We start from the raw sequence: 27,953 nt of genomic DNA on the forward strand, positions 1-27,953 counted from the left end.
TGAGGATTGCCTGCACTCACCTTTGCTCTGTCTCATGCTTTCCCAGTGTTATTACTATTCCCAAATAAGAAACCTTTTCCTTCATTATCTGTGCCAAATTAAACTGGATTTTCAACATCTCAGATTATTCCAAATTCAAATAGCAATTAATTTCCCTTTGAACGCTTTAAATAACCACTCATATCAAGTTAATTTTGTTTATCGATTCCAATTTCTTTTGCCCAGACTTGGTGATATTGCATTTTTTTAATTAAAGACAGAAGTGCTTGCAACTAGGTTAATTTCTTTGCTTGTCTCCAAGTGGGCCAAGCAAAGCATTCTCAGCTTAGTCGCTTTACGTAACCTTTTTTCCCTTTTCGAAAAGAACTGAACTCCATTCTAAACGTTTTCTTTTGGTATCCTTACGATTGTCAAACAACAAAATCTTTCGTAACTTTATCAACTTCAAAGGAAATCATCTCCATCAGGAAAGACAGCATTTTAGATTAAACTCCAATTGTTTCCAAACTTTTAGCATCTTTTGTAAGAGATTTCTAGTCCAAGGATTTCATCCGACCCAGATGATTACAAATTCTGGTTCACGTCAACAAACATTTAAAAGTTTTCCTCAACTTAACAGGTCAGTTAGCCCTAACAGTATTAATTTAATTCAGACTTATTATCATACTTATTAGCTACACACAGAACAGAATAGCACGTGCTTTTTTAAAAAGATAGGTGAATTACGTCATTTTTCTTGTTCTTTCTTCAGGTGCCTTTTCAAAGGCCTGTAATAAAACCAAAAACTAAAGGAAAAGTTATTTAACATTCTTAACACAAAAGATTTAACACCAACTCCTTACACAAACTTTAAACAGGATCTCTTTTGTTCATCTTTTTCTCCCTTAAACCAATATCCAATTCCTGACATTTTCTGCTTAAACACAATCAGCAAAACATGTCTTTAATTTAAGCTCCAAAAAAAACTAGAACACATTTTAAACTGGAACTCCAATTAAAGCAGGAGTTGTAAACTTCAAATTGGATTTCTGCCAGACATCTTCAGACCTTCAACGCTGAAGCTTATCTCTTAGAAAATTATTCATTGCCATTTCACAGTTTCAAACCCAACTTTTAAAATCAAAATAAAATTTTAACTTAAAATATAATTCAATTTTATGTCCCATTCCTGGGTACACAATCTTAAATCGAAATGAACACACTCAACAATCACTTTTCACACTCATTCAATTCCAACCAACTTAATAGACTCATGCTTTCAACATTAAAGCCAGACAACAAAGAGTTAACGACAGTCATTTGTACAGAACACAAGCTGTCCATCCCAGACATTCAATTCATTCGTGGATGCTTCCAACATTCACACATTCGAATCAAAGACACAGTAACTTGCTTTTACTCTAAAACATATCTTTTATTTCACTCTGCCATAAACTTAGTGAATGCTTTTTTTTCTTTTTATCACCACTCCTTTTGTTTTGTGGCAGGGTCATGGGGATTCCAAACTGAGTCAATCATCTTTCCTATTAACTTGTTGTGTTTCTCTATTAGGTGGCAGGGAAGGGACGCCTCCGGTCCCCACTCGAGCTCCATCTTTTCACTGGCCATACTTGGGTAGGATTAGAACCGTTAGAATCTGCTCTCAGAGGTCCGCTTTCAACCTTGTGCAACTTGTAGTAGACCGTCTCCTGGCGAACTGTCGGCTCACAAGTCTGTCAGCATTTCACACAACAAGCATATGATATATATATATATGCATACAGATATTCCAAACCCTTCTCAACAGTGCCTACGGATCTTAACGAACTACCTACCATTATTTGACCGTTGGTCAGATCCTGTTCACAAACTTGGCATTCGTCAGTCGCGAAACACCACCCGGCCCCGGGATAAGCTATAAAGATACTCACCCGGTATTCCTGATGGTATCAAGCGACTGCCGAATCCTGTTTTCAAGTTCGGGATCAGGCTCCAGCCAACTCCACCTTGGCCCCTTTGTGCCCCCCTCCCCCCCCCCGCCCACTTGATCCTGACCGTCACGTGGGACAACGTGCTCTTAATTCAGGCTCAGGCTTGGTGATTGGTATATCGGGATCGCAGAAGAGTTGACTTACACCTGATTCTGCCGACTACGCCAATTGTTAGCGGGAATGAATCGAGAAGAATCACTCGACCCTCAGATCTGCTCCAATGTCAAACAGTTTATTTAGTTACGCCAGTGGGGAGCAGGTCACTGGGCTGTCCAGATGCCTCTGCAACGAACAAAGGAAAATCATCAATAATCATACATTTTCAAACAGTTACTCAGCCCATCCTGGCTGGACATGGTCCAATCACAACAATTATACGTCACATACATTGATTATTAGAGCCAATAGAAGTGGTTACTCGGCATGTAGTTACTGCAGAACCGGCCCATAGACAGATAGGGGATTACTCATGATGTTTTCCATTCCCTCTTATCCATTATCCTTGGTTCTCATGTACGCTCACCATCTTATCTTGACCTCGTTACAGGCTGGTACCTTTGTCAGCATTCCACAAGGACATCTCCTTTCAATTTAATGAGTCTTTGTTTGAATTTATGTGACTCAGCTCCTGTGTGGAATGTGGTCAAGTTGGCGAAGCCACATGATGCATGCAACCTCTTCATTGTCCACTAAGATTATACGTTACTGGTTAATCAAATAACATTTAAACAGTATGATATTTCCTGCATATGCCTCTGCACTTGGGAATACCCTACAACAATATCTTCACAGGGAGTGTCACTGAGTGGGTCTGTTAGTACAGAATCTCCTCAAGGAGAGACACAGAGTGGGTCTGTTATTATAGTATCTCCACAGGGAGAGTCAATGAGTGGGTCTGTTTTTATAGTATCTCCACAGGGTGAGTCACTGAGTGGGTCTGTTATTATAGTATCTCCACTGTGACAGTCACTGTGTGTGCCTGTAATTATTGTATCTCCAGTGGGAGTGTCACTGAGTGGGACTCTTGTTGTAGTATGTCCTCAGGGAGATTCACTGAGTGGGTCTATAATTATAGTATTTCATTAGAGAGAGACACCGTGTGGGGCTGGTATTATCGTATCTCCACAAGGAGATTCAATGAGTGGGTCTGTTATTATAGTGTCCATCTGGGAGAGTCATTCCCTGGGCCTATTATTATATTATCTCCACGGCGAGAGTCACTGAATGGGTCTGCTGTTCTGGTATCTCCACAGGGAGTGTCACTGAGTGGGTCTGTTAGTACAGAATCTCCTCAAGGAGAGACACAGAGTGGTTCTGTTATTATAGTATCTCCACAGGGGGAGTCACTGAGTGGGTCTGTTAATATAGTATCTCCAGAGGAAGAGTCACTGAGCGGGTCTTTTAATGTAGTATCTCCACAGGGAGAGTCGCTGAGTGGGTCTGTTATTATAGCATCTCCACAGGGAGAGTCACTGAGTGGGTCTGTAATGAAAGTATCTCCAGCGGGAGAGTCACTGAGTGGGTCTGCTATTATAGTATCTCCACAGGGAGGATCACTGAGTGTGTCTGTTATGATAATATCTCCAAAGGGAGAGTCACTGAGTGGGTCTGTTATTATAGAATCTCCACAGGGAGAGTCACTGAGTCGCTCTGTTGTTATAGAATCTCCACAGGGAGAGCCACTGAGTCGCTCTGTTATTTTAGAATCTCCCCAGGGAGAGTCACTGAGTGGGTCTGTTATTATCGTATCTCCACAGTGAGAGTCACTGAGTTGGTGTGTTATTATAGTATCTGCACAGGGAAAGTCATTGAGTGTGTCTGTTATTATTGTATCTCCACAGGGCGAGTCACTGAGTGGGTCTGTTATTATAGTATCTCCACAGGGAGATTCAATATGTGGGTCGGTTATTATAGTATCTCCAGAGGGAGAGTCACTGAGTGGGTCTGTTATTATAGAATCTCCACAGGTAGAGTCACTGACTCGCTCTGTTATTATAGAATCTCCACAGGGAGAGTCACTGAGTGGGTCTATTATTATAGTATTTCATGAGGGAGAGACAGCGTGTGGGGCTGGTATTATAGTATCTCCACAAGGAGAGTCACTGAGTGGGTCTGTTATTATAATATCACCACAGGGAGAGTCACTGAGTGGGTCTCTTATTGTAGTATCTCCACAGGGAGAGTCACTGAGTGGGTCTGTTATTATCGTGTCCATCTGGGAGAGTCATTGAGTGGGTCTATTATTGTTGTATTTCATTGGGAGAGACACTGAGTGGGGCTAGAATTATAGTATCTCCACAAGGAGAGTCACTGATGGGGGTCTGTTATTATAGTGTCCATCAGGGCGAGTCATTGAGTGGGTCTATTATTATATTAGATCCACAGCGAGAGTCACTGAATGGATCTGCTGTTCTGGTATCTCCACAGGGAGAGTCACTGAGTGGGTCTGTTGTTATATTATCTCCACATGGAGAGTCACTGAGTGGGTCTGTTATTACAGTATCTCCTCAAGGAGAGACATTGATTGTGTCTGTTGTTTTAGTATCTCCAAAGGGAGTGTCACTGCGTGGGTCTGTCATTATTGTATCTCCACAGGGAGAGTTACTGAGTGGGTCTGTTGTTTTAGTATCTCCACACGGAGAGTCACTGAGTGGATCTGTTATTATAGTATCTCCATAGGGAGAGTCACTGAGTTGGTCTGTTATCACAGTATCTTCAAAGGATATTCACTGAGTGGGTCTGTTATTATAGTATCTCCACAGGGAGAGTCACTGCGTGTGTCTGTTATGATAATATCTCCACAGGGAGAGTCATTGAGTCGCTCTTTTGGTATAGAATCTCCACAGGGAGAGTCACTGAGTGGGTCTGTTATTATAATATCACCACAGGGAGAGTCACTGAGTGGCTCTGTTATTACAGAATCCCCACAGGGAGAGTCAATGAGTGGGTCTGTTATTCTAGTATCTCCACTGGGACAGTCACTGTGTGTTTTTGTTATTATTGTATCTCCAGCGTGAGTGTCACTGAGTGGTTCTTTTGTTGTAGTATGCCCACAGGGAGAGTCACTGAGTGGGTCTCTTATGATAGTGTCCATCAGGGAGAGTCATTGAGTGGGTCTATTATTATATTAGCTCCACAGCGAGAGTCACTGAATGGGTCGGCTATTCTGGTATCTCCACAGTGAGAGTCACTGAGTGGGTCTGTTAGTACAGTATCTCCTCAAGGAGAGATCTGAGTGGGTCTGTTGCATTAGCATCTCCAAAGGGAGTGTCACTGAGTGGGTCTTTTATTATATTATCTCCACATGGAGGATCACTGAGTGGGCCTGTTATTATAGCATCTCCACATGGAGGGTCACTGAGTGGTTCTCTTGCGATATTATCTCCTCAGGGAGAATCACTGAGTGGCATTGTTATTACAGTATCTCCACAGGGAGAGTCCAAGAGTGGGTCTGTTCTTATAGTGACTCCATTAGGAGAGTCACTGAGTGGGTCTGTTATTGTAGTATCTCCACAGGGAGAGTCAATATGTGGGTCTGTTATTATATCATCTCCACAGGCAGAGTCAATTAGTGGTTCGGTTATTATAGTATCTCCAGAGGGAGAGTCACTGAGTGGGTCTGTTATTATACAATCTCCATAGGGAGAGTCTCTGAGTGGGTCTGTTATTATAGTATCTCCACTGGGACAGTCACTGTGTGTGCCTGTTATTATTGTATCTGCAGTGGGAGTGTCGCTGAGTGGGTCTGTTATTATAGAATCTCCACAGGGAGAGTCACTGAGTCGCTCTGTTGTTATAGAATCTCCACAGGGAGAGCCACTGAGTCGCTCTGTTATTTTAGAATCTCCCCAGGGAGAGTCACTGAGTGGGTCTGTTATTATCGTATCTCCACAGTGAGAGTCACTGAGTTGGTGTGTTATTATAGTATCTGCACAGGGAAAGTCATTGAGTGTGTCTGTTATTATTGTATCTCCACAGGGCGAGTCACTGAGTGGGTCTGTTATTATAGTATCTCCACAGGGAGATTCAATATGTGGGTCGGTTATTATAGTATCTCCAGAGGGAGAGTCACTGAGTGGGTCTGTTATTATAGAATCTCCACAGGTAGAGTCACTGACTCGCTCTGTTATTATAGAATCTCCACAGGGAGAGTCACTGAGTGGGTCTATTATTATAGTATTTCATTAGGGAGAGACACCGTGTGGGGCTGGTATTATAGTATCTCCACAAGGAGAGTCACTGAGTGGGTCTGTTATTATAATATCACCACAGGGAGAGTCACTGAGTGGGTCTCTTATTGTAGTATCTCCACAGGGAGAGTCACTGAGTGGGTCTGTTATTATCGTGTCCATCTGGGAGAGTCATTGAGTGGGTCTATTATTGTTGTATTTCATTGGGAGAGACACTGAGTGGGGCTAGAATTATAGTATCTCCACAAGGAGAGTCACTGATGGGGGTCTGTTATTATAGTGTCCATCAGGGCGAGTCATTGAGTGGGTCTATTATTATATTAGATCCACAGCGAGAGTCACTGAATGGATCTGCTGTTCTGGTATCTCCACAGGGAGAGTCACTAAGTGGGTCTGTTGTTATATTATCTCCACGTGGAGAGTCACTGAGTGGGTCTGTTATTACAGTATCTCCTCAAGGAGAGACATTGATTGTGTCTGTTGTTTTAGTATCTCCAAAGGGAGTGTCACTGCGTGGGTCTGTCATTATTGTATCTCCACAGGGAGAGTTACTGAGTGGGTCTGTTGTTTTAGTATCTCCACACGGAGAGTCACTGAGTGGATCTGTTATTATAGTATCTCCATAGGGAGAGTCACTGAGTTGGTCTGTTATCACAGTATCTTCAAAGGATATTCACTGAGTGGGTCTGTTATTATAGTATCTCCACAGGGAGAGTCACTGCGTGTGTCTGTTATGATAATATCTCCACAGGGAGAGTCATTGAGTCGCTCTTTTGGTATAGAATCTCCACTGGGAGAGTCACTGAGTGGGTCTGTTATTATAATATCACCACAGGGAGAGTCACTGAGTGGCTCTGTTATTACAGAATCCCCACAGGGAGAGTCAATGAGTGGGTCTGTTATTCTAGTATCTCCACTGGGACAGTCACTGTGTGTTTTTGTTATTATTGTATCTCCAGCGTGAGTGTCACTGAGTGGTTCTTTTGTTGTAGTATGCCCACAGGGAGAGTCACTGAGTGGGTCTCTTATGATAGTGTCCATCAGGGAGAGTCATTGAGTGGGTCTATTATTATATTAGCTCCACAGCGAGAGTCACTGAATGGGTCGGCTATTCTGGTATCTCCACAGTGAGAGTCACTGAGTGGGTCTGTTAGTACAGTATCTCCTCAAGGAGAGATCTGAGTGGGTCTGTTGCATTAGCATCTCCAAAGGGAGTGTCACTGAGTGGGTCTTTTATTATATTATCTCCACATGGAGGATCACTGAGTGGGCCTGTTATTATAGCATCTCCACATGGAGGGTCACTGAGTGGTTCTCTTGCGATATTATCTCCTCAGGGAGAATCACTGAGTGGCATTGTTATTACAGTATCTCCACAGGGAGAGTCCAAGAGTGGGTCTGTTCTTATAGTGACTCCATTAGGAGAGTCACTGAGTGGGTCTGTTATTGTAGTATCTCCACAGGGAGAGTCAATATGTGGGTCTGTTATTATATCATCTCCACAGGCAGAGTCAATTAGTGGTTCGGTTATTATAGTATCTCCAGAGGGAGAGTCACTGAGTGGGTCTGTTATTATACAATCTCCATAGGGAGAGTCACTGAGTGGGTCTGTTATTGTAGTATCTCCACAGGGAGAGTCTCTGAGTGGGTCTGTTATTATAGTATCTCCACTGGGACAGTCACTGTGTGTGCCTGTTATTATTGTATCTGCAGTGGGAGTGTCGCTGAGTGGGTCTGTTATTATAGAATCTCCACAGGGAGAGTCACTGAGTCGCTCTGTTGTTATAGAATCTCCACAGGGAGAGCCACTGAGTCGCTCTGTTATTTTAGAATCTCCCCAGGGAGAGTCACTGAGTGGGTCTGTTATTATCGTATCTCCACAGTGAGAGTCACTGAGTTGGTGTGTTATTATAGTATCTGCACAGGGAAAGTCATTGAGTGTGTCTGTTATTATTGTATCTCCACAGGGCGAGTCACTGAGTGGGTCTGTTATTATAGTATCTCCACAGGGAGATTCAATATGTGGGTCGGTTATTATAGTATCTCCAGAGGGAGAGTCACTGAGTGGGTCTGTTATTATAGAATCTCCACAGGTAGAGTCACTGACTCGCTCTGTTATTATAGAATCTCCACAGGGAGAGTCACTGAGTGGGTCTATTATTATAGTATTTCATTAGGGAGAGACACCGTGTGGGGCTGGTATTATAGTATCTCCACAAGGAGAGTCACTGAGTGGGTCTGTTATTATAATATCACCACAGGGAGAGTCACTGAGTGGGTGTCTTATTGTAGTATCTCGACAGGGAGAGTCACTGAGTGGGTCTGTTATTATCGTGTCCATCTGGGAGAGTCATTGAGTGGGTCTATTATTGTTGTATTTCATTGGGAGAGACACTGAGTGGGGCTAGAATTATAGTATCTCCACAAGGAGAGTCACTGATGGGGGTCTGTTATTATAGTGTCCATCAGGGCGAGTCATTGAGTGGGTCTATTATTATATTAGATCCACAGCGAGAGTCACTGAATGGATCTGCTGTTCTGGTATCTCCACAGGGAGAGTCACTAAGTGGGTCTGTTGTTATATTATCTCCACGTGGAGAGTCACTGAGTGGGTCTGTTATTACAGTATCTCCTCAAGGAGAGACATTGATTGTGTCTGTTGTTTTAGTATCTCCAAAGGGAGTGTCACTGCGTGGGTCTGTCATTATTGTATCTCCACAGGGAGAGTTACTGAGTGGGTCTGTTGTTTTAGTATCTCCACACGGAGAGTCACTGAGTGGATCTGTTATTATAGTATCTCCATAGGGAGAGTCACTGAGTTGGTCTGTTATCACAGTATCTTCAAAGGATATTCACTGAGTGGGTCTGTTATTATAGTATCTCCACAGGGAGAGTCACTGCGTGTGTCTGTTATGATAATATCTCCACAGGGAGAGTCATTGAGTCGCTCTGTTGGTATAGAATCTCCACAGGGAGAGTCACTGAGTGGGTCTGTTATTATAATATCACCACAGGGAGAGTCACTGAGTGGCTCTGTTATTACAGAATCCCCACAGGGAGAGTCAATGAGTGGGTCTGTTATTCTAGTATCTCCACTGGGACAGTCACTGTGTGTTTTTGTTATTATTGTATCTCCAGCGTGAGTGTCACTGAGTGGTTCTTTTGTTGTAGTATGCCCACAGGGAGAGTCACTGAGTGGGTCTCTTATGATAGTGTCCATCAGGGAGAGTCATTGAGTGGGTCTATTATTATATTAGCTCCACAGCGAGAGTCACTGAATGGGTCGGCTGTTCTGGTATCTCCACAGTGAGAGTCACTGAGTGGGTCTGTTAGTACAGTATCTCCTCAAGGAGAGATCTGAGTGGGTCTGTTGCATTAGCATCTCCAAAGGGAGTGTCACTGAGTGGGTCTTTTATTATATTATCTCCACATGGAGGATCACTGAGTGGGCCTGTTATTATAGCATCTCCACATGGAGGGTCACTGAGTGGTTCTCTTGCGATATTATCTCCTCAGGGAGAATCACTGAGTGGCATTGTTATTACAGTATCTCCACAGGGAGAGTCCAAGAGTGGGTCTGTTCTTATAGTGACTCCTTTGGGAGAGTCACTGAGTGGGTCTGTTATTGTAGTATCTCCACAGGGAGAGTCAATATGTGGGTCTGTTATTATATCATCTCCACAGGCAGAGTCAATTATTGGTTCGGTTATTATAGTATCTCCAGAGGGAGAGTCACTGAGTGGGTCTGTTATTATACAATCTCCATAGGGAGAGTCACTGAGTGGGTCTGTTATTGTAGTATCTCCACAGGGAGAGTCTCTGAGTGGGTCTGTTATTATAGTATCTCCACTGGGACAGTCACTGTGTGTGCCTGTTATTATTGTATCTGCAGTGAGAGTGTCGCTGAGTGGGTCTGTTATTATAGAATCTCCACAGGGAGAGTCACTGAGTCGCTCTGTTGTTATAGAATCTCCACAGGGAGAGCCACTGAGTCGCTCTGTTATTTTAGAATCTCCCCAGGGAGAGTCACTGAGTGGGTCTGTTATTATCGTATCTCCACAGTGAGAGTCACTGAGTTGGTGTGTTATTATAGTATCTGCACAGGGAAAGTCATTGAGTGTGTCTGTTATTATTGTATCTCCACAGGGAGATTCAATATGTGGGTCGGTTATTATAGTATCTCCAGAGGGAGAGTCACTGAGTGGGTCTGTTATTATAGAATCTCCACAGGTAGAGTCACTGACTCGCTCTGTTATTATAGAATCTCCACAGGGAGAGTCACTGAGTGGGTCTATTATTATAGTATTTCATTAGGGAGAGACACCGTGTGGGGCTGGTATTATAGTATCTCCACAAGGAGAGTCACTGAGTGGGTCTGTTATTATAATATCACCACAGGGAGAGTCACTGAGTGGGTCTCTTATTGTAGTATCTCCACAGGGAGAGTCACTGAGTGGGTCTGTTATTATCGTGTCCATCTGGGAGAGTCATTGAGTGGGTCTATTATTGTTGTATTTCATTGGGAGAGACACTGAGTGGGGCTAGAATTATAGTATCTCCACAAGGAGAGTCACTGATGGGGGTCTGTTATTATAGTGTCCATCAGGGCGAGTCATTGAGTGGGTCTATTATTATATTAGATCCACAGCGAGAGTCACTGAATGGATCTGCTGTTCTGGTATCTCCACAGGGAGAGTCACTGAGTGGGTCTGTTGTTATATTATCTCCACATGGAGAGTCACTGAGTGGGTCTGTTATTACAGTATCTCCTCAAGGAGAGACATTGATTGTGTCTGTTGTTTTAGTATCTCCAAAGGGAGTGTCACTGCGTGGGTCTGTCATTATTGTATCTCCACAGGGAGAGTTACTGAGTGGGTCTGTTGTTTTAGTATCTCCACACGGAGAGTCACTGAGTGGATCTGTTATTATAGTATCTCCATAGGGAGAGTCATTGAGTCGCTCTGTTGGTATAGAATCTCCACAGGGAGAGTCACTGAGTGGGTCTGTTATTATAATATCACCACAGGGAGAGTCACTGAGTGGCTCTGTTATTACAGAATCCCCACAGGGAGAGTCAATGAGTGGGTCTGTTATTCTAGTATCTCCACTGGGACAGTCACTGTGTGTTTTTGTTATTATTGTATCTCCAGCGTGAGTGTCACTGAGTGGTTCTTTTGTTGTAGTATGCCCACAGGGAGAGTCACTGAGTGGGTCTCTTATGATAGTGTCCATCAGGGAGAGTCATTGAGTGGGTCTATTATTATATTTGCTCCACAGCGAGAGTCACTGAATGGGTCGGCTGTTCTGGTATCTCCACAGGGAGAGTCACTGAGTGGGTCTGTTAGTACAGTATCTCCTCAAGGAGAGATCTGAGTGGGTCTGTTGCATTAGCATCTCCAAAGGGAGTGTCACTGAGTGGGTCTTTTATTATATTATCTCCACATGGAGGATCACTGAGTGGGCCTGTTATTATAGCATCTCCACATGGAGGGTCACTGAGTGGTTCTCTTGCGATATTATCTCCTCAGGGAGAATCACTGAGTGGCATTGCTATTACAGTATCTCCACAGGGAGAGTCCAAGAGTGGGTCTGTTCTTATAGTGACTCCATTAGGAGAGTCGCTGAGTGGGTCTGTTATTGTAGTATCTCCACAGGGAGAGTCAATATGTGGGTCTGTTATTATATCATCTCCACAGGCAGAGTCAATTAGTGGTTCGGTTATTATAGTATCTCCAGAGGGAGAGTCACTGAGTGGGTCTGTTATTATACAATCTCCACAGGGAGAGTCACTGAGTGGGTCTGTTATTGTAGTATCTCCACAGGGAGAGTCTCTGAGTGGGTCTGTTATTATAGTATCTCCACTGGGACAGTCACTGTGTGTGCCTGTTATTATTGTATCTGCAGTGGGAGTGTCGCTGAGTGGGTCTTGTGTTGCAGTATGACCACAGAGAGAGTCACTGAGTGGGTCTGTTATTATCGTGTCCATCTGGGAGAGGCATTGAGTGGGTCTATTATTGTAATATTTCATTGGGAGAGACACTGAGTGGGGCTAGAATTATAGTATCTCCACAAGGAGAGTCACTGATGGGGGTTTGTTATTATGGTGTCCATCAGGGCGAGTCATTGAGTGGGTCTATTATTATATTAGCTCCACAGCGAGAGTCACTGAATGGGTCTGCTGTTATCTTATCTCCACATGGAGAGTCACTGAGTGGGTCTGTTATTACAGTATCTCCTCAAGGAGAGACACTAATTGGGTCTGTTGTTTTAGTATCTCCAAAGGGAGTGTCACTGCGTGGGTCTGTTATTATTGTATCTCCACAGGGAGAGTTACTGAGTGGGTCTGTTGTTTTACTATCTCCACACGGAGAGTCACTGAGTGGGTCTGTTATTATAGTATCTCCACAGGGAGAGTCACTGAGTGGGTCTGTTATTACAGTATCTCCACAGGGATATTCACTGAATGGGTCTGTTATTATAGTATCTCCACAGGGAGAGTCACTGAGTGTGTCTGTTATGATAATATCTCCACAGGGAGAGTCACTGAGTCGCTCTGTTGTTATAGAATCTCCACAGGGAGAGTCAGTGAGTCGCTCTGTTATTATAGAATCTCCACAGGGAGAGTCACTGAGTGGGTCTTTTATTATAATATCACAACAGGGAGAGTCACTAAGTGGCTCTGTTATTATAGAATCCCCACAGGGAGAGTCAATGAGTGGGTCTGTTATTATAGTATCTCCACTGGGACAGTCACTGTGTGTGCCTGTTATTATTGTATCGCCAGCGGGAGTGTCACTGAGTGGATCTTTTGTTGTAGTATGTCCACAGGGAGAGTCACTGAGTGGTTCTCTTATGATAGTGTCCATCAGGGAGAGTCATTGAGTGGGTCTATTATTATATTAGCTCCACAGCGAGAGTCACTGAATGGGTCTGCTGTTCTGGTATCTCCACAGGCAGAGTCACTGAGTGGGTCTGTTAGTACAGTATCTCCTCAAGGAGAGATCTGAGTGGGTCTGTTGCATTAGCATCTCCAAAGGGCGTGTCACTGAGTGGGTCTTTTATTTTATTATCTCCACATGGAGGGTCACTGTGTGTGTCTGTTATTATAGCATCTCCACATGGAGGGTCACTGAGTGGTTCTCTTGCGATATTATCTCCTCAGGGAGAATCACTGAGTGGCATTGTTATTACAGTATCTCCACAGGGAGACTCCAAGAGTGGGTCTGTTCTTATAGTGACTCCATTAGGAGAGTCACTGAGTGGGTCTGTTATTGTAGTATCTCCACAGGGAGAGTCAATATGTGGGTTTGTTATTATATCATCTCCACAGGCAGAGACAATTAGTGGTTCGGTTATTATAGCATCTCCAGAGGGAGAGTCACTGAGTGGGTCTGTTATTATAGAATCTCCACAGGGAGAGTAACTGACTCGCTCTGTTGTTATAGAATCTCCACAGGGAGAGTCACTGAGTCGCTCTGTTGTTATAGTATATGCACAGGGAGAGTCACTGAGTGTGTCTGTTATTATAATATCACCACAGGGAGAGTCACTGAGTGCGTCTGTTATTATAATATCACCACAGGGAGAGCCACTGAGTGGGTCTGTTATTGTAGTATCTGCACAGGGAGAGTCACTGAGTGGGTCTGTTATTATAGTGTCCATCTGGTAGAGTCATTGGGTGGCTCTATTATTATAGTATTTCATTAGGGAGAGACATTGAGTGGGGCTAGAATTATTGTATCTCCACAAGGAGAGTCACAGAGTGGGTCTGTTATTATAGTGTCCATCAGGGCGAGACATTGAGTGGGTATTTGATTATATTAGCTCCACCACGGGAGTCACTGAATGGGTCTGCTGTTCTGGTATCTCCACAGGGAGAGTCACTGAGTGGGTCTGTTATTATATTATCTCCACATGGAGAGTCACTGAGTGGGTCTGTTATTACAGTATCTCCTCAAGGAGAGACACCGATTGGGTCTGTTGTTTTAGTATCTCCAAAGGGAGTGTCACTTCGTGGGTATGTTCTTTTAGTATCTCAACAGGGAGAGTCATTGAGTGGGTCTGTTATTAAATTATACCTCAGGGAGAGTCACTGAGTGGGTCTGTTATTATATCATCTCCACAGGGAAAGTCACTGAGTGGTTCTGTTATTACGGTGTCTCCACAGGGAGAGCTACTGAGAGGGACTGTTGTTTTAGTATCTCCACAGGGAGAGTCACTGAGTGGGTCTGTTATTATCGTATCTCCAGAGGGAGAGTCACTGAGTGGGTCTGTTATTATAGTATCTCCACAGGGAGAGTCACTGAATGTGTCTGTTATGATAATATCTACACAGGGAAAGTCACTGAGTCACTCTGTTGTTATAGAATCTCCTCAGGGAGAGTCACTGAGTCGCTCTGTTGTTACAGAATCTCCACAGGGAGAGTCACTGAGTCGCTCTGTTATTATAGTATCTCCACAATGAGTTGCACTGAGTGGATCTGTTGTCCTAGTATCTCCGCAGGGAGAGTTACAGAGTGGGGCTGTTGTTTCAGTATCTCCACAGAGAGAGTCACTGAGTGTGTCCGTTGTTATAGTATTCTCCATAGGGAGAGTCACTGAGTGGCATTGTTATTATGGTATCTGCACTGTGAGAGTCACTGAGTGGGTCTGTCATTAGAGTATCTCCTCAAAAAGATACACTGTTTGGGTTTGATATTATAGTATTTCATCCGGGGGGGACAACGAGTGGGTCTTGTATTATAACATTTCCACAGAGAGAGTCACAGAGTGGGTCTGTTATTATAGTATCTCCACAGGGAGAGTCACTGAATGGGTCTGTTGTGATAGTATCTCCACAGGGAGAGTCACTGAGTGGGTCTGTTATTACAGTATCTCCTCAAGGAGCGGCACTGATTGGATCTGTTGTTTTAGTATCTCCAAAGGGAGTGTCACTGCGTGGGTCTGTTTTTATTGTATCTCCACAGGGAAAGTCACTGAGTGGTTCTGTTATTATGTTGTCTCCACAGGGAGAGTTACTGAGAGGGACTGTTGTTTTAGTATCTCCACAGGGAGAGTCACTGAGTGGCTCTGTTGTGATAGTATCTCCACAGGGAGAGTCACTGAGTGGGTCTGTTATTACAGTATCTCCTCAAGGAGAGGCACTGATTGGATCTGTTGTTTTAGTATCTCCAAAGGGAGTGTCACTACGTGGGTCTGTTTTTATTGTATCTCCACAGGGAGAGTCACTGAGTGTGTCTGTTTTTTTAGTATCTCAACAGGGAGAGTCATTGAGTGGGTCTGTTATTAAAGTATACCTCAGGGAGAGTCACTGAGTGGGTCTGTTATTATATTATCTCCACAGGGAAAGTCACTGAGTGGTTCTGTTATTATGTTGTCTCCACAGGGAGAGTTACTGAGAGGGACTGTTGTTTTAGTATCTCCACAGGGAGTGTCACTGAGTGGGTCTGTTATTACAGTATCTCCACAGGGATATTCACTGAGTGGGTCTGTTATTATAGTATCTCCACAGGGAGAGTCACTGAATGGGTCTGTTATTATAGTATCTACACTGTTACAGTCAATGAGTGTGTATGCTATTATTGTGTCTCCAGTGCGGGTGTCACTGAGTGGGTCTGTTGTTGTAATTTCTCCACAGAGAGAGTCACTGAGTGGCTCTGTTATTATAGTATCTCCACAGGGAGAGTCACTGAGTGGCTCTGTTGTGATAGTATCTCCACAGGGAGAGTCACTGAGTGGGTCTGTTATTACAGTATCTCCACAGGGATATTCACTGAGTGGGTCTGTTATTATAGTATCTCCACAGGGAGAGTCACTGAATGTGTCTGTTATGATAATATCTACACAGGGAAAGTCACTGAGTCGCTCTGTTATTGTAGAATCTCCACAGGGAGAGTCACTGAGTGGGTCTGTTATTATAATATCACCACAGGGAGAGTCACTGAGTGGCTCTGTTATTATATAATCTCCACAGGGATGGTCAATGAGTGGGTCTGTTATTATAGTATCTCCACTGGGACAGTCACTGTGTGTGCCTGTTATTATTGTATCTCCATTGGGAGTGTCACTGAGTGGGTCTTTTTTTGTCGTATGTCCACAGGGACAGTCACTGAGTGGGTCTGTTATTATAGTGTCCATCAGGGAGAGTCATTGACTGGGTCTATTATTATATTAGCTCCACAGCGAGAGTCACTGGATGTGTCTGCTGTTCTGGTATTTCCACAGGGAGAGTCACTGAGTGGGTCTGTTGTTATATTATCTCCACATGGAGAGTCACTGAGTGGGTCTGTTATTACAGTATCTCCTCAAGGAGAGACACTGATTGGGTCTGTTGTTTTAGTATCTCCAAAGGGAGTGTCACTGCGTGGGTCTGTTATTATCGTATCTCAACAGGGAAAGTCACTGAGTGGGTCTGTTTTTTTGGTATCTCAACAGGGAGAGTCATTGAGTGGGTCTGTTATTCAAGTATACCTCAGGGAGAGTCACTGAGTGGGTCTGTTATTATATCATCTCCACAGGGAGATTCACTGAGTGGGACTGTTATTATAGTATCTCCACAATGAGTGGCACTGAGTGGATCTGTTGTCCTGGTATCTCCGCAGGGAGAGTCACTGAGTGGGTCTGTTATTATAGTATCTCCGCAGCGAGAGTTACAGAGTGAGGCTGTTGTTTCAGTATCTCCACAGGGAGGGTCACTGAGTGTGTCTGTTGTTATGGTATCTCCAGAGGGAGAGTCACTGAGTGGCATTGTTATTATGGTATCTGCACTGGGAGAGTCACTGAGTGGGTCTGTCATTATAGTATCCCCTCAAAAAGAGACACTGTTTGGGTTTGATATTATAGTATTTCATCCGGGGGGGACAACGAGTGGGTCTTGTATTATAACATTTCCACAGAGAGAGTCACAGAGTTGGTCTGTTATTATAGTATCTCCACAGGGAGAGTCACTGAGTGGTTCTGTTGTTATAGTATCTCCATTGTGAGAGTCACTGAGTGGGTCTGTTATTATAGTATCTCCACAGGGAGAGTCACTGAGTGGCACTGTTGTTATAGTATCTCCACAGGGAGAGTCACTGACTGGCTCTGTTATTATAGTATCTCCACAGGGAGAGTCACTGTGTGGGTCTGTTATTATAGTATCTCCACAGGGAGAGTCACTGAGTGGGTCTGTTATTATAGTATCTCCACAGGGAGAGTCACTGTGTGGGTCGGTTATTATAGTATCTCCACAGGGAGAGTCACTGAGTGGGTCTGTTATTAAAGTGTCCCTCAGGGAGAGTTATTGAGTGGGTCTGTTATTGGATCATCTCCACTGGGTTAGGCACTGAGTGGGTCTGTTATTAAAGTATCCCTCAGGGAGTTTAATTGCGTTGGTGTGTTATTATATCATCTCCACAGGGAGAGTCACTGAGTGGGTCTGTTATTATATCACCTCCACAGGGAGAGTCACTGCGTGGGTCTGTTGTTTTAGTATCTCCTCAGGGAGAGTCACTGAGTGTGTCTGTCATTATTGTATCTCCTGATGGAGAGTCACTGAGTGGGTCTTTTGTTGTAGCATCTCCTCAGAGGGAGACACTGAGTGGGTCTGTTATTTTCGGATCTCCTCAGAGAGAGACACAAAATGTGTCTGTTGCTATAGTATCTCCACAGGGAGAGTCACTGAGTGGTGCTGTTATTATAGTACCTCCCTTGGGAGAGTCACTGTGTGGGCCTGTTATTCTAGTATCTCCACAGGGAGAGTCACTGAGTGGCTCTGTTATTCTAGTATCTCCACTGGGAGAGTCACTGAGTGGATCTGTTATTGTAGTATCTCCACTGGGAGAGTCACTGAGTGGGTCTGTTATTATCGTATCTCCACGGGGAGAGTCACTGAGTGGGTCTGTTATTATACTATCTCCACAGGGAGAGTCCCTGAGTGGGTCTGTTATTCTAGCTTCTCCACTGGGAGAGTCACCGAGTGGGTCTGTTATTCTAGTATCTCCACTGGGAGAGTCACGGACTGGGTCTGTTATTCTAGTATCTCCACTGGGAGAGTCACTGAGTGGATCTGTTATTCTAGTATCTCCACTGGGAGAGTCACTGAGTGGATCTGTTATTGTATCTCCACTGGAAGAGTCACTGACTGGATCTGTTATTATAGTATCTCCACTGGGAGAGTCATTGAGTGGATCTGTTGTTATAGTATCTCCACTGGGAGAGTCATTGAGTGGGTCTGTTATTCTCGTATCTCCACTGGGAGAGCCACTGAGTGGGTCTGTTTTTCTTGTATCTCCACGGGGAGAGTCACTGAGTGGGTCTGTTATTATACTATCTCCACAGGGAGAGTCACTGAGTGGGTCTGTTATTCTAGCTTCTCCACTGGGAGAGTCACCGAGTGGGTCTGTTATTCTAGTATCTCCACTGGGAGAGTCACGGAGTGGGTCTGTTATTCTAGTATCTCCACTGGGAGAGTCACTGAGTGGGTCTGTTATTATACTATCTCCACTGGGAGAGTCACTGAGTGGGTCTGTTATTATACTATCTCCACAAGGCGAGTCACTGAGTAGGTCTGTTGTTCTAGTGTCTCCACATCGAGAGTCTCTGAGTGGATCTGTTATTATAGTATCTCCACTGGGAGAGTGATTGAGTGTGTCTGTTATTATAGTATCTCCACAGGGAGAGTCACTGAGTGGGTCTGTTATTTTAGTATCTCCACAGGGAGAGTCACTGAGTGGGTCTGTTATTATAATAACTCCACTGGGAGAATGACTGAGTGGGTCTTTTATTGTAGTATCACCACAGGGAGAGTCACTGAGTGGGTCTGCTATTATAGTATCTCCACAGGGAGAGTCACAGAGTGGGTCTGTCATTGTAGTATCTCCACAGGTAGAGTCACTGAGTGGTTCTGTTATTGTAGTGTCACCACAGGAAGAGTCACTGAGTGGGTCTGTTATGACAGTATCTCCACAATGAGAGTGACTGAGTGGGTCTGTTATAATATTATCTCCACAGGGAGACTCACTGATTGGATCTGTTATTATAGTGTCTCCACAGAGAGAATCACTGATGGGGTCTGTTATTATAGTGTCTCCACAGGGAGAGTCGCTGAGGGGGGTTGTTGTTTTAGTATTTCAACAGGAAGAGTCGCTGAGTGGATCTGTTTTTATATTATCTCCACTGGTAGAGTCACTGAGTGGTTCTGTTTTGATTGTATCTCCACAGGGAGGCTCACTGAATGTGTCTGTCATTGTAATGTCTCCACAGGGAGAGTCACAGAGTAGGTCTGTTATTCGTGTAACTCCGCAGTAAGATTCTCTTTCTCTCTTTCTCTTTCTCTGCATTTCTCTGCCTCTCCTTCTCTCTGTCTGTCTCTGTGTCTCTCCCTCCCTCTCTCTGTCACTTTCTCTCCTTCTCGCTCTCCCTCTTATTCTGTTTCAATCTTTAACAATGTCTCTTTCTCTCTCACACCTTACACCCCTCCCACTATCTCTCCTTCTCTATCTCCCACTCTGCAATTCTCTCTCTCTCTCTATGTCTCTGTCCTTCTGTCTCCCTCGGTATTTCTGTCTCTCCCTCTATCTGCTTCTCCTTCTCTATCTTTGCCGCAGTGTCTCCCTCCCTCTGTCTCTCCCTTTCTGTCTCTGTCTCTTTGTCTCTCTCACACATTCTCTCTCTCTGCCTCTCTCTCTGCCTCTCTCTGTCTCTCTTTCTCTGCCTGTCTCATAATTGTTACAGTGCAGAACGAGGCCATTCGTTCCATCATGTCTGCTCTGGTTTTCCGAGAGTGCAATTCTCTCAGTTCCATTCCCCGCCGTGTCCCCATAACCCTGCACATTCTTCCTTTTCGTATGACAGTCTCATTCCCATTTGAATGCTTCAATTGAACCTGTCTCCACCACGTTCTCAGGCATCACATTCCAGACATGAACCACTCACTGCATGAAAAACTTTTTCCTCATGTCACTTTTGCTTCTCTTCGCAAATATTTTCAATCTGTGACCTATGATTCTCGATTCTTTCACAAGTGGCAACAATGTCTCTCTATCTACTCTGTCCAGACCCCTCATGATTTTTGATACCACAATCAAGTCACCTCTCAGCCTTCTCTTCTCCAAGGAAAACAGTTCTAACTTCTCCAATCTATCTTCATAACTGAAATTCCTCATCCCTGGAATCATTCGGTGAATCTCTTCTGTACACTCTCCAATGTCCTCACGTATTTACTAAAGTGTGGCACCCAGAAATGGACTCAATACTTCAGCTGAGGACGAACTGGTATCTTATGCAGATTCAACATAACCTCCTTGCTCTCGTACTCTGTGCCCCTATTAATAAATCCCAGGATACTGTCTGCTTTATTTACTGCTCTCTCAACCTGTCCTCCCACCTTCAATGACTTATGCACATATACACCCAGGTCCCTCTGCTCCTGCACCCACTTTGGAATTATTCCCTTTATTCGATATTGTCTCTCCATGTTCTTCCTACCAAAATAAATCACTTCACATTTCTATGCATTGATCGTCATCTGCCACCTGTCGGCCCATTCCACTAACTTGTCGATACCCTTTTGAAGTTCGTCACTGTCCTCCTCACAGTTCACAATGCTTCCAAGTTTCGTAGCAAACTTCGAAATTGTTCCCTGTACACCAAGGTCTCGGTCAGGAAAAGCCAGGGTCCCGACACTGACCTCTGTGGAACTCCACTACAAACCTTCCCCCAGACTGAAAAGCATCCATTAACCACTATTCTTTGTTTCCTGTCACTCAGCCAATTCCGTATCCATGTTGCTACCGTCCCATTTATTCTATGAGCTACAGGTTTTCTCACACGTCCATTGTGTGGCACTGTATCAAACGCCTTTTGGAAGTTCATGTACACCACATCAACAGCATTGCCCTCATCAACCCTCCCTGTTACCTCCTCAAAAAACTCCAGTCAGTTAGTTAAACATGATTTTCTCTCAAGATATCCATGCTGCCTTTCTTTAATTAACTTACATTTGTCCATGTGACTATGATATTGACCCGAATTATTTTTTCTAAATGTTTTCCACCACCGAAGTTAAAATAACTTACCTAAAGGTGCTGCTGAAGTCTCCCCACTCTCCATCTGTGTCTCTCTCTATGTTTCTCTCTTTGCTCTCTTTCATTCTCTCTCTCTCTCTCTTTGTCCTCTCTCTCTCTCTCGGTCCCTCTGTCCCTCCCTCTCTCTCTCTCTCTCTGCCTCTCTCTCTCTCGGTCTCTCCCTCTTTCTCTGTCTCTCTCTTTGCCAATCCCTGTCTCTCCCCTCTCTCTCTGTTTCTGTCTCTCCTTCTATCCCTGTCTCCGCCACTCCCTGTCTCTCACAATCATTCTCTCTCTCACTCTGTATCTCCATCTCCATCTGTCCCTCTGTATGTCTTTCTCTCTCCCTCTGTCCCTCCCTCTCTATCACTCTACTGGTCCCTCTCCCTCTCTGCCACTCCCTCTCTGTATGTTTTTCCCTCCCCTCTGTCTCCGCTGTCTCTCTCTCCCCTGTTTCTGTATCTCCCTCCTTCTATGTCTCTGTTTCTCCCTCTCGCTCTGTCTCTGTCTCCCCTCCCTATCTGTCTGTGTCTCCCTCTCTCTCTGTCTCTCCCTCTTTCTCTGCCTGTCTCTCTCTCTCTTTCTCTCTCTCTCTCTCTTTTTTCATCTCTCCCTTCCTCTCTCTCTCCCAGGTCAGCAATGCTTTCAGACATTTCTTGGTTATTTTTGAACCAGTAACTCTTTCCTTTAGAATAATAGAAAATTTAAGGCAAATAAAGAGGCCACTTGGCCCATCGTGTCTGTGCCGGCCAAAAAACGATCCACCTATTCTAATCCCACCTGCCACAATTTGGTCCGTAGCCCTGTAGATTACAGCACTTGAGGTGCATATCCAGACTCTTTTTGAATGAGTTGAGATTTTCCGTCTCATCTACACTTTCAGGCTGTGTATTTCAGACCCTCACCACCTTCTGGGTGAAAACATTTTCCTCAACTCCCCTCCAATATTTCTACCAATCACTTTAATTCTATGCCCCTTCCTCACTGAGCTGCCTACGAAGGTGAATAGACCATTCACCTCCACTCTATCTAAGCCCCTCACTTTTCAATCAGATCTCCCCTCAGCCTTCTCTGTTCAAGAGAGAACAACCTCTCTTCTCAAGCTTTCCTCATAGCTGCATTTCTCCAGTTCTGGCAACATCCTCGTAAATCTCCTCTGTACCCTCTCCAGTGCAATTCCATCCTTTCTGTAATGAGGTGACCAGAACTGCACACAGTACTCGAGTTGTGGTCTAACCAATGGGTTATACAGTTTCAGAATAACCTCCCTGCTCTTCTATTCTATAGCTGCTTTGCTGGAAAGGTCACTGCAGTTTGAAAATATCAAACACTGATCCAACACTCACGCATAAAACATTCACACTAAACTCTCAACGCAGGACTGGGCAGAGAATGAGGATTGTTACTGACTGTTACATCTTGTCTCATCCTTCATCTGTCTCTGCCTCTCATGTCTGTCTGTCTCCATCTCTCTCTCCCTCTATCTCCTTCTCCATCTTTCATGCCTCAGTCCATGATTGTGCCTGTGCCTCTCTCACACCATCTCTCCCTCTCTCTCTCCTTGGACAGAAATGGTTTAGTCCATTTATTGGTTAATTTTGAACCTATAAATCATGCCCCTGCTGGGAACATCACTGCAGTTTGAAAATATCAAACACTGATCAACACTCGCCCCCTAAACTCTCACACTAAACCCCCAAAACAGGACTGTGCAGATAATGGGGATTGTTACTGAGGTTCTGTCAAGGTCTCCTCACACCCTGTCTCCCCTTCCCCCTACTTCTAAAGTTTGTCAATTTTTGATAATATTGTCAACAACAATAAATGTCCCTGCAGTTTGAAAATATGAAGCACTGATCCAACAGTTGCCTCCAAAACACTCACACTAAACCCCCAATGTTAACTTTCAGATTTAGGTTTTGCTCACAGCGAGTTTTAGTTTTTAAGTTTATCTTTTTTCAAACATTGTTAAATCTAAAGTTTCTCCTACAATCTCACCCTGTCACAGACTCTCTGTCTGTGTCCCCCTCAGTCTCTGTTTCACCCACTGTCTTTCTCTCTCCTTTTCTCTGTTTGCCTCTCTCCCTCTGTATCTGTCTCTCTCTTTGCCTTTCTCCCTCTAACTCTCTCTCTCCCCCCCCCCAATGTCTCTGTCCCACTCTGTCTGTGTCTGTCTCCCTCCATCTCCCCTCCCTCTCTCCCTGGACAGCAATGTTTAGAGCCATTCCGTGGTTAATTTTGAATCTGTAACTCTTGCGCTTGTTGGGAATGTCACTGAAAATATCAAAGACTGAGCCAACACGCAGCCCTAAAACCGTCGCAGTAAATCTCCAACACCGCACTGGTCAGACAATGGCGATTGTTACTGGGGTTCTGTCAAGCTCTCATTTCACTGTCTCTTCTGTCTCTCACTGACTTTCATTTCGTCCCTCTCTCCATTTGTTTACATTTCCCTCTCTCCTTTGTCCTTAATCGCCCTCCACTTTATACATCGAGAGGGAGCTCCATCCACTTTATGCAGAGAAAGGGAGCACCATCCAGTTAAAGCAGAGAGAGGGAGCTCAATCCAGTTAAAGCATAGAGAGGGAGCTCCCTCCACTTTATGCATAGAGAGGGAGCTCCCTCCACTTTATGCATAGAGAGGGAGCTCCCTCCACTTTATGCATAGAGAGGGAGCTCCCTCCACTTGATGCATCGAGAGGGAGCTCCCTCCACTTTATGCATAGAGAGGGATCCAACTCCACTTTATGCATAGAGAGGGACCTCCATTCAGTTAAAGCATAGAGAGGGAGCTCCATCCACTTTATGCATCGAGACGGAGCGCCATCCACTTTATGCATAGAGAGAGACCTCCATCCAGTTAAAGCATAGAGAGGGAGCTCCATCCACTTTATGCATCGAGAGGGGCTCGCTCCACTTTATGCATCGAGAGGGAGCTCCCTCCACTTTCTGCATCGAGAGGGAGCTCCCTCCTCTTTATGCATCGAGAGGGAGCTCCCTGCACTTCATGCATAGAGAGGGAGATCCCTGCACTTTATGCATAGAGACTGAGCTCCCTCCACTTTCTGCATAGAGACTGCGCTCCCTCCACTTTATGCATAGAGAGGGAGCTCACTCCACTTTATGCATAGCGAGGGAGCTACCTCCAATTTATGCATCGAGCGGGAGCTCCCTCCAGTATATGCATCGAGAGGGAGCTCCCTCGACTTTATGCATCGAGAGGGAGCTTCCTCCACATTATGCATCGAGAGGGAGCTCCCTCCACTTTATGCATAGAGAGGGAGCTGCCTCCACTTTATGCAAAGAGAGGGAGCTCCATCCAGTGAAAGCATCGAGAGGGAGCTCCCTCCTCTTTATGCATCGAGAGGGAGCTCCCTCCACTTTATGCATAGAGAGGGAACTCCCTCCACTCTATGCATCGAGCGGGAGCTCCCTCCACTTTATGCATCGAGAGGGAGCTCCCTCCACTTTATGCATCGAGAGGGACCTCCCTCCACATTATGCATCGAGAGGGAGCTCCGTCCCGTTTATACATTGTGGGGGAGCTGTCTGTATTTAAACAGCTGCGATGGTCGGTTTTGAAGCACTGTCCCCAGCCCATCAGGTTGGTCCTCTGGATTACTTGACCGGTGATATTATCACTACCCAACTGCCTCCCAAATGGATGCGTACAGTGTCTGTCCCATAATATCACTCACAGTAGTTTTTGGGCTGTATCCCTGAATATGATCCCGAATCAGAGACTCAAAATTCACATTTTAACTGGGCAAAGGTAGGAACAGAGTGAAACGGGATTGCTGTCGTCCCTGGATTCAGTGTCCACTGCAGACAGATCAGTTGCATTTACAATGGAAATGCCAGGAATGAACAAGTTCAATGCAATAATATGGAAAATGTAAATGACGCCTCTCATAATTGTAGCATCCGTCCAGTATGAGTACAGGTTTCAGGTTTATTCCCGAGAGAGGTCTAACTCAGAAAATGTCATTGACATTGAAATGATTGTGTTTTATCCACCACATTATTTACATCAGAGTCAAAGCTGCTGATGTAATGTGTTTGTTCAGGTGAGTGTAACTAATAGCAATGATCAGGGGTATAACCGTGTCAGTGGAGACTTTTCCCCTGTATAAATCAGGACCCATTGGAATGGATCAGCTCAGAGTACCTGGCGGAGCTGTGGATTCCAGGCTAACAGAAGTCTCTGCTTCTCACAGATGTGGGATATCCAGTAATGGATCAGATAGAAGACATTTATTATCCTGCACTTGCAGCAATTGGAGTTCCTGGTAAGCCAGTATCTCAGCTGTTTATGGTGTAAATCGTTGTTAACTGTGCTGCTGTACTCGGTATTATTTCTTACGGTGTGCGGTCGACAGCCACCTGTTCTTTTCCAGCAATTTACTGATGGAATCTCCGCATTGTCTACTCTTTCAGTCTTGCAGAAGGTATATTATGTCTTGAGTACGATTGTTTTAAGAAATTGGCATTGTTACTGATCGTTCTGTGTAGATCAAATCAGAGAGAATCAAGAATCAGATCATCAGGAGCTTTTAACAATTTAATGAAGTCGATCTAACCCGGTCCTGGAATATTTTGATGACTGTTGTTTTTCAGTGATTGATAATGAGACAGCTCACAGTCTCAGTGTTACAAGGGACAGAACAATGTCCTCTCTCCTCAATAACATGGCTCAGTTACATGGGATTTCAATGTATTTATTGGTTATCACTGTTATCAAATATTATTTCACTCTGTGTGTGTCTGACACTGCTTCAGAAGTCTGGCTACTGAACTGCGTTTGCTGCTGACACTTTCACTTCTCCTTCTCTGCTTCACTGTGGACCTTCACTGTCACTGCACTACATTGTAAACTAGAAAGTACTGATGTGATGTTTTATTGGTTTTCACTCTATCAGTTGGAATCAAGAGTCTTTCCATTTATCTGTAGATTATCAGCTGCAGCGCTGATGTTGTAGTTTTATTAATTAAACAATCTCACATTCTAACAGATTACTTTATAATTTGCGGAGAAGGAATTTCACTGATTGTGAGGTTTGTCTGGAAGTAGCTTTCGATCCTGTTTATTCCATGCATTGTAGATGAAGTCAAGAGTGCAGGTGAACAGGTGGAGACTTGCGTGTTCTGTAAACGATTCACAGAAATTTCAGCATTGAACAAACTGACACTGAGAATAGAATCATTGAACCTGGGGCTGGTGAAGAGAACACAGGCGCAGAATGTTAGGAATAAATCATATGTGAAAAGCAGCATTAAGTAACAATTTGCAGGGTGTGAGTACTCCAGAGAGATAGGCAAGGAGAAAAGGAGCAGGGGGAACGAAACCGATGGAAAAAGAATCGCAGAAGAGAAGAGAAAGAAGCAGCAGTGTGAATAATTCACTCTCATAAAGTGCTGGAATGTCCAGAACAATGAGTGAGAGAAACTGTGAGTTGAAGTTGTCTGTTGTCAGATTGTGTTCATTTTCCTATTGGACTTGATCCTCTGTGTTGATTTCTGTCAGGTCCTCATTTTGTTTTGTGGAAAGTTCCTATTCCTTACTTAGTGACTGAACAGAATAGAATCAGTTCTTCACTGATGGTAATTCATTCTTTAAATGCTGCACTTTAAAATCTGTGTGACTGCTGAATTCAATAAAGAGCGAGGCTGATATCAGAAATATATTTAAATTTATATTTAATAGCCTGTACAAACTAAATATATTGACTACATTGTAGAAACAATGAACTGTTGTCCAACACCAATAACGACAGGGATTATTGTTTGAATGTATGAATTGAGTTGTATTACTGGGTTCTGTAGATTAGATTTCCTCTAACACTCTGCTGCAGTCTCTCCCTGTGAATCTCAGCCTCTCCGCTCACTGTATTGAATCCTTAGTCTCCTCATCCATTGCTTCCATTTCCGAAGAAGGGTCACTGACCCGAAACGTTAACTCTGCTTCTCTTTCCACAGATGCTGCCAGACCTGTTGAGTGATTCCAGCATTTCTTGTTTTTGTCTCCTATTTCTCTCTCTATCTCCCTCTGCACACTATCGCAATCTCTCCCTCTTGCTCTCAGGATGGGAAGACGGAGAAAGAGAGGCAGAGAAAGGGTGTTGCAGGCAGTGAGCGATGAGGAGAAAGAGACAGAGGAACAGTGTGTCTGGCATTGTTAGATGGATCTTTACTCTGTATCTAATCCCGTGCGTACCTGCCCTGTGAGTATTCGATGGGGACAGTCTCGGACTGGGGGACTGTCTAAAAATCAAAAATAAGTCGAAAGCTCTTTCAAAGATGAAATTTAGAAACACTTCTACATACAAAGGGTGGTACAAGTTTGGAACTGTCTTCCACAAATGACCCCTCCCGATCTCTGTAATCTCCTCCAGCTCCACAATCCACCAATATCTGCGATCCTCTAATACTGGCCTCTTGAGCATCCCCAATTTGAATTGTTCCCACATTGGTGGCCGTGCCTTCAAGCTGCCAAGGCCCTAACTCTGGAATTCCTTTCCTAAACCTCTCCATCTCACTAACTCTCTTTCCTCTTTGAAGACGCTCCCTCAAGCCAACCTCTTTGACCAAGTTTATGTTCGTCTAGTGTAATATCTCCTGAAGTGACTCGGTGTCAATTTTTTATTTTCTTTATTTATTTGTTGGATGTGTGCGTTACTGGCCAGGCCAGCATTTATTACCCATCCCTAATTGCCCTTAAGAAGGTGGTGTTGAGCCTCCTTCTTGAACCG

This window comes from Heterodontus francisci, chromosome 21 (genome assembly GCF_036365525.1).
Source record: "Heterodontus francisci isolate sHetFra1 chromosome 21, sHetFra1.hap1, whole genome shotgun sequence".
NCBI lineage: Eukaryota > Metazoa > Chordata > Chondrichthyes > Heterodontiformes > Heterodontidae > Heterodontus > Heterodontus francisci.